Consider the following 12,251-nt stretch of genomic DNA (forward strand, 5'->3'; position numbering starts at 1 on the left):
TCTAATTTTAATTATTTGAGTTCTGTGCGTGTGTGTGTCACTGTAGCACTACACCACTCTATACCGCCTGAAGTCTAAGCCTTACTGCTCAGCTACACTACCTTGATTGAGTTCGGCTTTACCAACGTGTCTTTTCCCTATCCACTAAAATAGCATGGCCTCTCGGGACACTCCTTTGGGGCTGGTTCTAAAAATCCATCTTAACAAACACTACCAGAAGTGGCTGGCATACACCAGAGGGCCTTGGCTCAAGTCTCGTAAGTGCCTTTTAGAAAATTCCACATGCTTTGGGCTTCTTGGCCTCTATTTGTGCACCGTGTGCAGTGCAGCTCTGTGAGCAGCCCATCCCACTCTCAGCTTCTTTGTTCCCACCCTCCCCTCTCCCCATTGGCCTCCTGCCTGACTCTAATGACTGGAATTGCCTTCAGCAGGAGCACTCACAGAGCAGCCTTGCCCAGGCAGCCCTGGGCTAAGGAACAGAGTCAAAGTGCAGCACAACGACTAAGCAGCTACAGCTCGTGTTTGCACGTGTTCGCCTGCAAAACCTGCTGCAGTCAACCAGCAGCAACTGATAAGATAAGTGTGGTTTGGGGTGGGGAGAACAGCCATTGCTGCACTCCAGTAAATCTCCACCACTCTTATTTCCTACCATCATATAGTCACATGCATTTAGCCTATTTGTGTTAGTTAGCCCCATCTTACAGTTAGCCTACTTGTGAATGTTAACCGTATCTTGCATTTAGCACTTCTGCATTAGCCAGGCATATTGTGCAGTTCGCCTACTGTGAAAGTTAGCCTTATCTTGCAGTTAGCCCATTTGTGAAAGTTGGTCTCATCTTGCAGTTAGCTTATTTGTGAAACTTAGCCTTTTCTCGCATCTAGTCTTCCTGTGTTAGTCAGCCATATCTTGCAGTTAGCCAGTTGTATAAGTTAGCCTTTTCTTGCATTAAGCCTATTTGTTTAAGGTAAACACGGTTTGCAGTTAGCCTATTTGTGTAAGATAGCCTTATCTTGCACTGAGCCCATTGCTGTGAGTTAGCCTTATCTTGCACTGAGCACATTTTGCTTAAGGTTGATACTTTTGCATTTAACCTAATTGTATACGGTAGCCATATTTTGCACTCTGCCTATTTGTGTAATGCAGCTGTATCTTGTTTTTCGGCCTCCTGTGTCAGTCAGCCACATCTTCATTTTGCCTAAGTATGTAAAGTAACCATCTTCAGCATCAAGCCCAATTCTCCAAAGTAGCCATGATAACCTGCATATCACTGATCAGGCTCTCGCCTGGCTGACCTTGTTCCTCTCTGATCGACCCTCCCAGGTCCAACTTGGTTCCTTCCCTTCCTCCATCTCACTCTCTACCCATGGTGTTCCCCAGGAGTCTAACCTCTCTCCCTGGCTGGTCAACCAATACCTGGCACCTCTCGCCCACCGCATTGCCGCTCTCTGCTCCAACTTTCAGTGCTATGCGGATGAAACCCAGCTCGTTTTCAGGCTCCTCTCTGCCACCTCTTCTCCTTCTCTCATCTCTGACTGTCTGTCTGCTATCCAGGAGTGGTGTGCCGCCAACAATCTCTGCCTTAATGCCAGTAAGATGGAGATTCTCTCCTCACTGGCACACCTGCACCCTCCTTTCCTGTCACTCTCTGGCCGGCCTCCCTTGGCCCTCTTCCTACTCCCACCAGTGAGGCTAATAACCTCGGGTCATCTTCGACTCCACACTCTCCTTTTCTCCTCACATCTCTGACGTCTCTAAGAAGTCAAACTACAAACTGCACCTCCTCAGAGGTATTCTTCCTTTCCTCTCCTTCCCCCAGAAGCTCACAGGCACCAGAGCGCTGGTTCTCTCCAGGCTGGACTACTGCAACAGCCTCTTTCTAAATCTACCTGCTTCTACTCTCCGCCCTCTGCAACTCACCCAGAACAGGACTGCAAGACTTGTCCTTGGCCTCAAGCCCAGGGATCGTATCTCTCCAGCACTGAAATATCTGCATTGGCTCTGCATACATTCTAACCCTCTCTTTCTTTCTCCCTAATCTGTCCTCCACCCCACTATCCTCCCTTCCCAATCTCCCCCTCCAGGGAGGAAGCCCCTCCCCAGACTTTTTCGACTTATGGCTCTCAGACGCTCTATCCCCACAAAAACCCATCCCACCGCACAGGTCCTTCTCCCAGGTGGTTCAACCCTCACATAAAATTCCTCAATAACTCACCCATCTCCTGGAACGACACTGGGGGGCTAACCCTTCAGTCCAAAACAAAGTCACTCTGCTTAGACAGACGAGAGCCTAAATATACAAAATTAGAAACCAAAACATGCCCACTAAACCTCCTGCCTCGCCAACGCAAACATCCCATGCAAGATCATATCTAGGTTTAAGACCTCCTTCCTCTCCACCCATAATCTCCCAGGCATTGTGCAACACTCTCTCTGACCATTACTTCAACATAGCCATTGAGAGGAACTTCCGCCATTCATGCTAAACTAGCAACCCTGCCCCCCTATTCTGACAGCCCCCTCTCTGCTTCCCCCAACTAAGACCCTCTTCTGCTCCTTCTCTGCAATCCCCCTTACAGAGTTCTCAAAGCTATTCTCCAATAGCCGCCCCTCGGGTTTCCTGGGAGACCCATGCCCACCGCTCTACTCAAAAACATCCTCTCCTCCATCTGTGCAGGCACCCTCGCCATATCCATAATCAACCACTCACTAGTAGCAGGTATCTTCCCACCTTAATACAAAACCTCTCACATCAAACCACTCCTAAAAAAGCTCTCTTTTGGCCCTCTCCTCCCCACCAATTACCACCCCATCTCCAATAATCGATTCATAGCCAAATTATTAGACTGCACAGCCTACTGCCAGCTCAGCCTCTTCACTGAGGACTACGGCCTTCTTGACCCTGCCCAATCTGGCTTCAGACCCATCCATGGAACAGAATCCTCCCTGGTCTCTATCTTGGATGACTTGAAAAGAACATCAGACTCGGAGGGCTGCGCTGCTCTCATCCTTCTCGACCTCTCAGCAGCCTTCGACACGATTAATCACTCATCCTCACAAACAGACTCTTTGACCTTGGCATAAGAGACTCTGCCCTCAGATGGATCGCCTCTTTCTTCTCTGACCACTCCCAAATCATCTCGCTCCATCCTTTCTCCTCTGCCCCACCCAGACCAGCACAGAGTGCCCCAGGAAGCCACCCTCTCCCCACTCCTTTTCACACTCTACCTTTCGCCCTTCCCCAAGCTCATCCATTCCCAAAATGTCACCTGCTACAACTATACTGACGACACCCAGATCATCCTCAAGGTCCCCAACTACCCCTCCTCACCCCACCCCGCCCAGACCTTGCATCCTTCCTCTCAGACATTGACCTCTGGATGACAAACAATCACCTGCTCCTCAACCCTTGAAAAAACAAAATCCTAATCTGCAGCAAAACAGCTCTCCTTCCCCGACCTATCCCTTGGCTGCATTCGTTAGGACCTGCACCCCACTGTATCCCACTCAGTCAAAAACCTAGGATGTACTTTCAGCTCAGACCTGACCCTCTCCCGTCACATGAATGCAGTCCCTTAATCATGCACCTTCCACATCTGCATCCTCAAGCGTATCTTTCCATATCTCTCCTACCCCAATAGAGTTTCCGCAATCATGGCCATCATCCTATAGCGCCTAGACTACTCTAACTTCCTCTACCTAGGCGCACCTACATACCAACTCAGAAAGCACTAACGTGTTCAAAACTCTGCAGCTAGGCTCCTCCTCGCTCTCTGCCCTAGAGAACACATTTCACCCGCACTCAGGACACTCCACTGGCTGCCCATCAGCCGACACGCCTCCTTAAAAGCCATGAAACATAAACAAAGGCCCGGAATTTCTCAAAAACAAGCCCATTCACTACCAGCCCACTAGAATCCTCCGACCAGGCTCTGCAGACCTCCTGGTAGACCCTTATTTCAAGTTCTCCAGACTAAGAGGTGACTGTTTTTCTGTCCTTGCATCCACTTTCTGGAACTCCCTCGACCTGGCGTTCTGCCTCATAGAGGATCACCTGGCCTTCAGGAAAGCCCTCAAAACCTGGCTATTGCCCCAGACTTCATGATCTTCGCTGCCCCTGCACACGGTCCCCACCTGTCCATCTGTCAGCTACTAGCCTCCTCATCCTTTTCTTCCTCCTTGCCCTGACATCCAACCTTCCTCAAGGGACACCAAGCACACATAGAGGAGACTCAGGTCGTCACTTCAGCAACTCACACCTAGAACAAATCCCCAAAGTGGACCAGGTATGGCACCGATATGGGCGTGTAGAGAACAATGCATCGCACTTAAAATGCACCTTGGGAAAATTACGCTGATCATCCCGCAGGAAACCAACCCGGCACAGCACACCCCTCGCTCATGCTTGACATGGCAGGTAGCTCTTTAGCACAGGATGGTGGCCAGGCCGTCATATGTAACCATGACATGGGGACCCTGTTTTTGCACTAGAAGAAACTGGGGATGGCAATCTCTCACTCCAAGAACCTCTCAGACAGTGAGAATTATGCATTCATCGAGCTCTTGGACCGCCTGCGAAACGCAGCACTGCTCCCTATACATAAATGAAACCCAGGAAATAGACATTGTTTGTACAGCTAACTCATTTCTCACCCGCACCACCGCAACTTTGCAACTTAACAGAAGGCACGGTCTCATGCCACACATACAACACAAACAAAATTGCACATCACCTCTGCCATAAGAATGAAGCTACTTTGAATGACAAAAAATCAAACTGTAGCTTTCCAAATAACTCTATGTCTCCTTAAACACATTCCCCTCCACCCTCCCCTTCCCCATTGCCCATAGGCAATCTTCCATCTAAGCTGTGCGCATGTGCGCTTGCCCAGCTTCCTTCTGGGTGCAGCTCAGAAGAATTTTAGCAGCGCACACAGACACTTCCCACCTTCTCAAGAATGAATATGGTACAAGCCACAGCAGTTTACGGAAATTTGCTTTCTCTCAAAATAAAGATAAATTGTACTAAGCAGTCTTGATATTCTGGTCTAGCCTATTTACATTATCCTACTATGCAAGCATGACTCGATCAACCTAAAATCGAGACTACACCATCAAAAAGTGCCTCTTTGAACATATGATTTTATTAAGATATGCCCAAACACATTAATCAAATAACCTTCCCTACCTGCCCATTACTCCTATACTTGACTCTACCACACTTGTACCTCATGACTTCAACTTCCGCCCATATTCACATTTAGTTATTACCGGACAACCTTAAATCTGCCTACCATGGCTTTGCGAACGTTTATCAGACTTGTACCTACATCCAGTTTACTTACACACGAGCTAAAACAATCAAACAAAAGATTAGTCCTTCTTTTTTACAAACCAAAGTAGATGACTCAGGTGGAAATTGGTTGAAGCAAAATGTGGGTTTCTTTAAGTGTGGAAACTGCAATTATTGCCAGTATGCACATAGCAATTGTCAATCTTTCACAGACATGAATGGCAATGTGGTTAAAATCAATCAATTCATCAATTGTAGAACGACTAATGTTGTATATGCCATTATATGTGTCTGTGGCAAATTATACGTAGGGAGCACAATTAGACAATTGAGAGTCCGGTTCAGGGAACATCTAGCAAGTTTAAGAAACAACGATCCCAAATCACCGTTGGCCATTCATTGGCGAGAATGTCATCAAATGAATAACAGTAATGATATCCGTTTTATTGGTCTAATGAAAGCTAAGTTAGGCAAAAGAGGAGGCAATGTTAAGCTTAAATTGAGGCAACAAGAGTGCAAATTAAGATGTACCCTAGTAGGTTTGAATTGTGATCATGAAATGCATGTGTTTCTTTAATCTGGATCAGAAACAATGGTTGGACTTTAAGAGGCCGTGAGATACCTTTCTACAGTAACCCGATACCAGACATTTAAGGGCATTATCCCTATAATCTTATGGACCAATTTAATTTACATCGGGACCCCAATTTTCTTGAACAGCACATTCACTCCTATACAAAAAAAAAATTCTGCTCTTTTAGGGCTGTGAGTACAGTCTTCATTTTGTATCTTAAACCACATTGACTATCACTAAATATGTTATTATAGCAGTGACACTTCATTTATTTGTAATTTCTTTCAAGACAATGCCTCACTTTAATCACATCACTAAATTTTGATGATCCACTAATTACACATAATAAACATGTTATTCATCATTCAATTTATAATGTACAGTTACCAATATTAATTTGTATATTGGTATTTAGGCATTATGCCTTAGACATTACCCACAATATTTTGGTTACAATCCAATAATAATGATGAGGTACATGGAACGACAAGAATCAATATAATTTTTTCAAATTTCTAATACACTAACTAATTTCATTTTAGAACATACATTTAAGCTTACCAATACCATAAGTATTTGGTTCTTTCATTACATGGGCCTGCTGACGATTGTAATACTAATTGCGCTAACATGCACGTCATGTATTTACATTGATGACGTCACACGCTTATGCATACGCGGTTTTACCGCAATCGCGGGTACAACATTACAAACATCACTGTAGGAGCCGAAAGGCGATTCAACTAACAAGATTTGTGCAAGGAATTTTCCATATAATTAAGGTAAATTTTGCTGATATATATACATTTTACACGTGTGTGTTTGGGGGCTATCTGGTATTAGTCATGGATTGAAGGGGCACAAGAGATATGTGTGTGTTTGGGATTATATGGTGCCATTCAAACCACTTGATGCACCAAGAGATTATTATTATCCAAGTTGGGTTTATTCATCTAGTCCTTACTCTTATAGTTTAACCTTACCAATGAGATAACATTTGAATTGGTAACAACCATATTTTTTATTTAATGGGTTTCATTTGAGAAGCCAATTATTCTTGAGCATTGTATACCAGAAATCATAATTCACAATTACTATTGCTATGGGTACACCCCACTTAATACATCATTTGCTCATTTGAAATTATATAACATTTTTCACAGGCCATTCAACAACATATATACCAGAAATGGTTCCATGAAACGTGAATTCTTTCAATATACTATTTTACACTAAGGTAAGAGTTCCCAAATTAGATGTTACCTTCAATCTTACCGACAATAGACCGTTAGAGACCATGACATACACTTTTCCTTATTGCAGATGCACCAATAATTTACTCTTTTGGAAGCAATTTTGATGCTAAAGCGGGTTTATGAGAAATTCACAATTATTAATCAATGCTGGTTTCAGATCAATTTCAGGGTGAGTAGGATCTTGTATTAATACATTATACTTATGGCATACATGAACTGATTTTATAGACTTGTTATATTGTCTATATCGGACACTGTTTTTTAGAATATCTCACGAATACCTCTAAAACTGGTTGTTTGCATAGCACTGGATATCTTCCTAAGACTAGGTAATAGTAGAAATTAACACAATTGGAAGTTACAAAAAATTGCCAAGTTGCTTAACGCAATTCTCTCTTTCTTTATATATTCTTTGGCATTGAATTCTGGTCCTGCACTAACTCCAACCCTCCAACCCTGGTATGGCGTATGATGTAACATGGTATGACTTATCCATTTTAATGTCTTTTGTTACACTTATATCTTTATGTTTAAATGTTAATATTTTGAATGTCACTTATATTATCATCAATGTTGGCATGTAATAATTATGATTTCCACAGCCTTGACAACGACCAGGGGTCGAAACACGTGTCGGCTGTTTTTCTTATTGGAAAATAAATACTACATCTTATAAGATTTGGACCTTTTGCAATGTCTATCAAAAATATTTTTCCTTTTGAGAGGACTGACTTTGAGCGCAAGACACTCCCCCGAAGTCTAATCTACAATTGTACTTACATCCACCTGTCTTATGTTTGTTGTCATATGAAGAACCTTCACGCACCAGAATTTCTGTTACTCATGATCCTCAGCAAAAGCATCATCCACACTATGTAACCGAACTGTCACCTTAAATATCGCATACTGACTGTAAGTAAGCAGGCTACTTGGATTTGTAACCTCGTCCCATGCTTCCTATGTTTGGAACATATGTCACACAAGCACTTTAAAGCAGTGCCTTTGCGACGCAATATAAAACTGAAATGCTAATTTGCCTTTTAAAGATTTTGAGTAAACAAATCTCATGGTCAATGTCTCCTACTTTAGCATTGCTAACATTATCCAATAGGTGGAGAGCAAGATTGCAATATCAGTAGCTTGGCCTGCGAGGGATAATGTGTATGGACTTTACCTGCCATTACCCATACATATTATTAGAACGACAGATATTCAGACAGGTAGAATGCTTTTCACACAATCTGCATCCTTTTCAAGTTTTCAGAACTGCATTGGGCATAGACCGTAAAACAAATGATACAGTAACTCGCTGCTATACAAAAATTGTTTCACTGAGCACTTTTATAATCCTACCAAATAATATTAGAGTAGGGTATGCTGTAAACAATCTTGTACACACTGCAAAATAATTGTGTACAGGCAGAATTGTGACTTTTTGTTAAACTGCACATAATATCGTGAGGCTTTAAATATGTTTTGCTTGCAAAGTATTGTGGTTATGCAAATATCCCAGTGAGTGTTTTACTGCTACAATTCCTCACTTAGCCCTGTCAACCAGTATTGGAGGCTAGCCCAGAGGACCGGGAGAGGTACAGGTGGAGGGAGTTGGCGACGAGGCCACAGGAGGGTAAAGAAGAAATCAGCAACTTTAAAAAAAAAATAAGTTGGATGTTTGGCAGTACAGTACAGTGAAGAAAATGTGTTTATTTGTGAAAGGAAAGGAAACTCTAGTAACCGTCTACGAAACTGCACTTTCTTTTTCTTTCTGTGCTCAGCTGTTGAGGGCTTTCATCATGTGCTCTGCGTTTTTTGCCTTTAGAATCCCCATGCATCTTGTTGAACTGATAACAGTGAATTGCAGAAGAGGGGTCCCTAGTTACAGAAGCAGGCACTCAATCTGTTGTATCTCTGAGCATTGCTGCTATTAACTTAAACTGCAAATATATGTCATTTTCTTCAATGGGGCCCCATAAGAAACCTCAGTAAAGTTCTTGTTGAATTGTGTATAGGTTGTGGTGAGGAAGGGTGGGCAACACTATAGGCTGTATTATGTGCCCTGTCAGGGTGACAAGCAGGGCTCTGGGACGATTTTACTCTCTACTTGGAATCAAATGATTTTTTGGAGAGTATCAAACTAACTAGCTGTGCCAATATGGATACGTTATGCTTCTTATAAGATGTTCTTTCATCTTAAAATACCTCCTGAGATTGGGCAGTAATATTATTAGAGTTCCTTCCTATGAAACTGCTATGCTGGTCAATGATTAGAAAATATCAGTCGAGCTTTGTGGGTAGAAGCAGGTGATAGACTCCTTTATGTTCATTGTTTTGCGTCTTTGTTGAGCAAATGTTCCTGTTTTTATGGAGCAAACATTGATGATGCATTTGCCTCTTAGCTGCAAGGCAGGTTTTGAGTAAATGTTGTCACAGCTCTGTTCACAAAACAATATAATGTTTGTGGTTAGCAGAGGAACAAGGAATTTGGATCCTAATAGTCTGTTGTGCAGCTATTCTGATTTAGTTATCGTACTTATACTAATTATGAGAGGCATTTTCTCCAGGCCCTTGAATTACTTTATTAAAGTGGCACATGAACTCCTATTGACATGCTTTCTGACACGTTGCTTTTAGTTGCCGTTATTGCTTTTGCAAATATTGAATCCTGTATGAATGTACTGACATCCACCTCAGTTACAAGTGAAATTTGTTTTTTGTAATACATATGAGTGTTTTTCCTAATGGCATAAAAATAAGTCTGCATTGTCTCGAAGCAGTGCCGACAAAAGAATAGCCACAACTAAACCAAGTGTTCATACTGAGTATACAATGCTTTTTTGTACACTTATTTTTCTCTACACAGAGTCATTTTGCTAGGGTCTGTGGCAGACCTTGAAGTCTTGAACTGGTTGATGAGCTCTCTTTAAAATCACATTTGAAATATTAGGTTTTTTTGCAGCCTTTATGTTTTTAACATTTTTGGAAAAAGTGTTGTAAGATGCATCTTTTACACTTCTTTGTAAAAAATTACAGTGATCGGGTGGCGCACCTCCCTTCCAAACTCTCTTTGGAGATGATAGCTCACTAACTATGCATGCTCACAGAGTGGCATACCTCGTTAGTCAGTTGCGCACAAAAGCCAACCATTTTCACACTTAGAGAAAAGTAATTGGAGGGAACATTGCCCATACGTATCCTCTGTTGTACCCATACACACTTTATTTAGACATGGGTGTCTACCAGGGTCTTGGCAACCCTAGCATAACTTTAATGGCTGAAATGCAGACATGCATAATAGCATCTCTCCCACATTTGTGGACCCCGGTCCCTCCGAGGGCGTTCAATCAAAAGCATGTTGGGAGCATAATTATGGTGAAAGAAAGACGCTATAAAAAATGACCAAATGAATGAATGCATCGGCGGTGGAAATGATAAACAAGGGTTTCCCATGAAACAAGTTGTCCTGACCCACACACGAGCCTGTCTCCTAATTAGTAAGGGGCAATCCTGTTATCGCCCACAAAGAACTGCGGAACACAAGCACAAATCTGTCCATGGCTGCATTGTTGATACCAACTTGAGTGTTCTTAATTTGGTGATTGTTCGAAAAGGTGGGTTACTTTTGTTGACAAGCAGGGTAATTGACATGCCTTCAATTAAGTCTTCCTTTGCTGAACTCTTAATGCATCCATTCTCCTTGAGCGGTTTCATATTCTGAAGATGGTATTCAATTGGTACTACTTTATTAAACATTTCTAACCCCTCAACAGATGAGAGCATATTATGTTCTTGGAACGACCTTCACAGTGCTAAGAACTTCCCCTTCACGTTTTATTAATGCTTTTAGTGCTGGTTGTTCTTAGCACCGTAGAATAACAAATGCAACAGTTAAGGGGTTACACCTCGGTTTGTTAGTCCGTAGAGTGGTCTTGAGGGCATGTGTTGTCAATTTAAACACAGGAGTGTGTCTTTATGGTGATGCATAACTCTGAAAGATGGGGGGGCTGCAATACTAGACCTCTCTTGACCTTTCACTAGCCTTTGATAAGGTCTGCTTTGGGGACATGATTACAATTCTATCTGCTTGCGTGCAGTTGACAGTGGAACTGTTCTGAGGTGGATTTCATCTTTTACGGCATTCTCCCAGATTTAAACTATCTCCCACGCTATTTAAGATACTGGGAACCACTAGGTAATCTGGACAAAACACTGGGCTTCTGTCCTCCAGCATGATGACACCCATTTTATAGATTTGGGTGTTCTGTGTGTACGGTAATGCACCTAAGGGATTGGCAGTGCCATCTGTGCCATCGAGAACTGGATTTTGAGGATAGCCAATGTATTGCATTCAGATAAATTTTGAAGGCAGTCAGTGTGTTGCATTTAGATTAATTGTGCACCTTTCAGCGCCCTTCCACTACCTGCACCACTCCAAGACACATTGCACAACACCTCTATAGCTATCCCCCACGGTAAAATTCAGTCTCGCTGCACACACAATGACTCTCCTGCTCTCACATTTTCAATCATCCAAATGCCAGCTCGACATGGGTGTCTAGCAGGGACTTGGCCACCCCCTCCTACCTTCGTATTGGCTAAAATGCACACATGCATTCCATACCACTCTGACCAATTTCCCATACCTGGACTTCGGTCCCCAAGAACGTTCATCCTACAGCACGTTGGGACCATACAAATGGTGAAAGGCGATATACAATCGCAGAAGATAATGAGACTGGAACGGGAGCTCTGTGGTGCAGGCACCAGCACGGGAACTGGAATATTTGGAGCATGGTGCGAGACCACCCCGGGTCTGATTCCCAAATTCCACGTACCCAGCACATCACTTCCTATGAAGTCATGAGGTAACCCTTTAGTAGCAGGGCCCTTTCCAAACAGACCTTGCAGCCGAACCTGGATGATTCGTCATCTCCCCTATGTAATTTATCAACAATCTCAGTGAGCCGAGAGAGCTGGGCTTTCCAGTTTCTTATCCATAAAGCAATCGTGAAGCAGCCCACAGCACTGCAGCCTCTTGAAAAAACGTCACGTGCTGGAGAGGAAGTCGTGGTCACTAACTTCCTGCTGTGAGCGCTCTGTTTGCCAGCGGAGAGAGGGGAAAAACAAAGCATG

General features: G+C 43.2%; 1 long non-coding RNA gene across 1 annotated transcript in view; it reads left to right on the top strand.

Moving 5' to 3' along the window:
* The window catches only part of LOC138580829 (uncharacterized), a 218,006-nt gene extending 208,280 nt beyond the window's left edge, over positions 1 to 9,726 (top strand). Inside the window, exon 3 of the long non-coding RNA XR_011304354.1 lies at positions 7,724 to 9,726. This is a non-coding gene — a long non-coding RNA (uncharacterized lncRNA). The remainder of the gene's footprint in view (positions 1 to 7,723) is intronic.
* Positions 9,727 to 12,251: the final 2,525 nt, after the last annotated feature.

Source organism: Ambystoma mexicanum, chromosome 1p (assembly GCF_040938575.1).
Source record: "Ambystoma mexicanum isolate Mex_15411 chromosome 1p, UKY_AmexF1_1, whole genome shotgun sequence".
Taxonomy (NCBI): Eukaryota; Metazoa; Chordata; class Amphibia; order Caudata; family Ambystomatidae; genus Ambystoma; species Ambystoma mexicanum.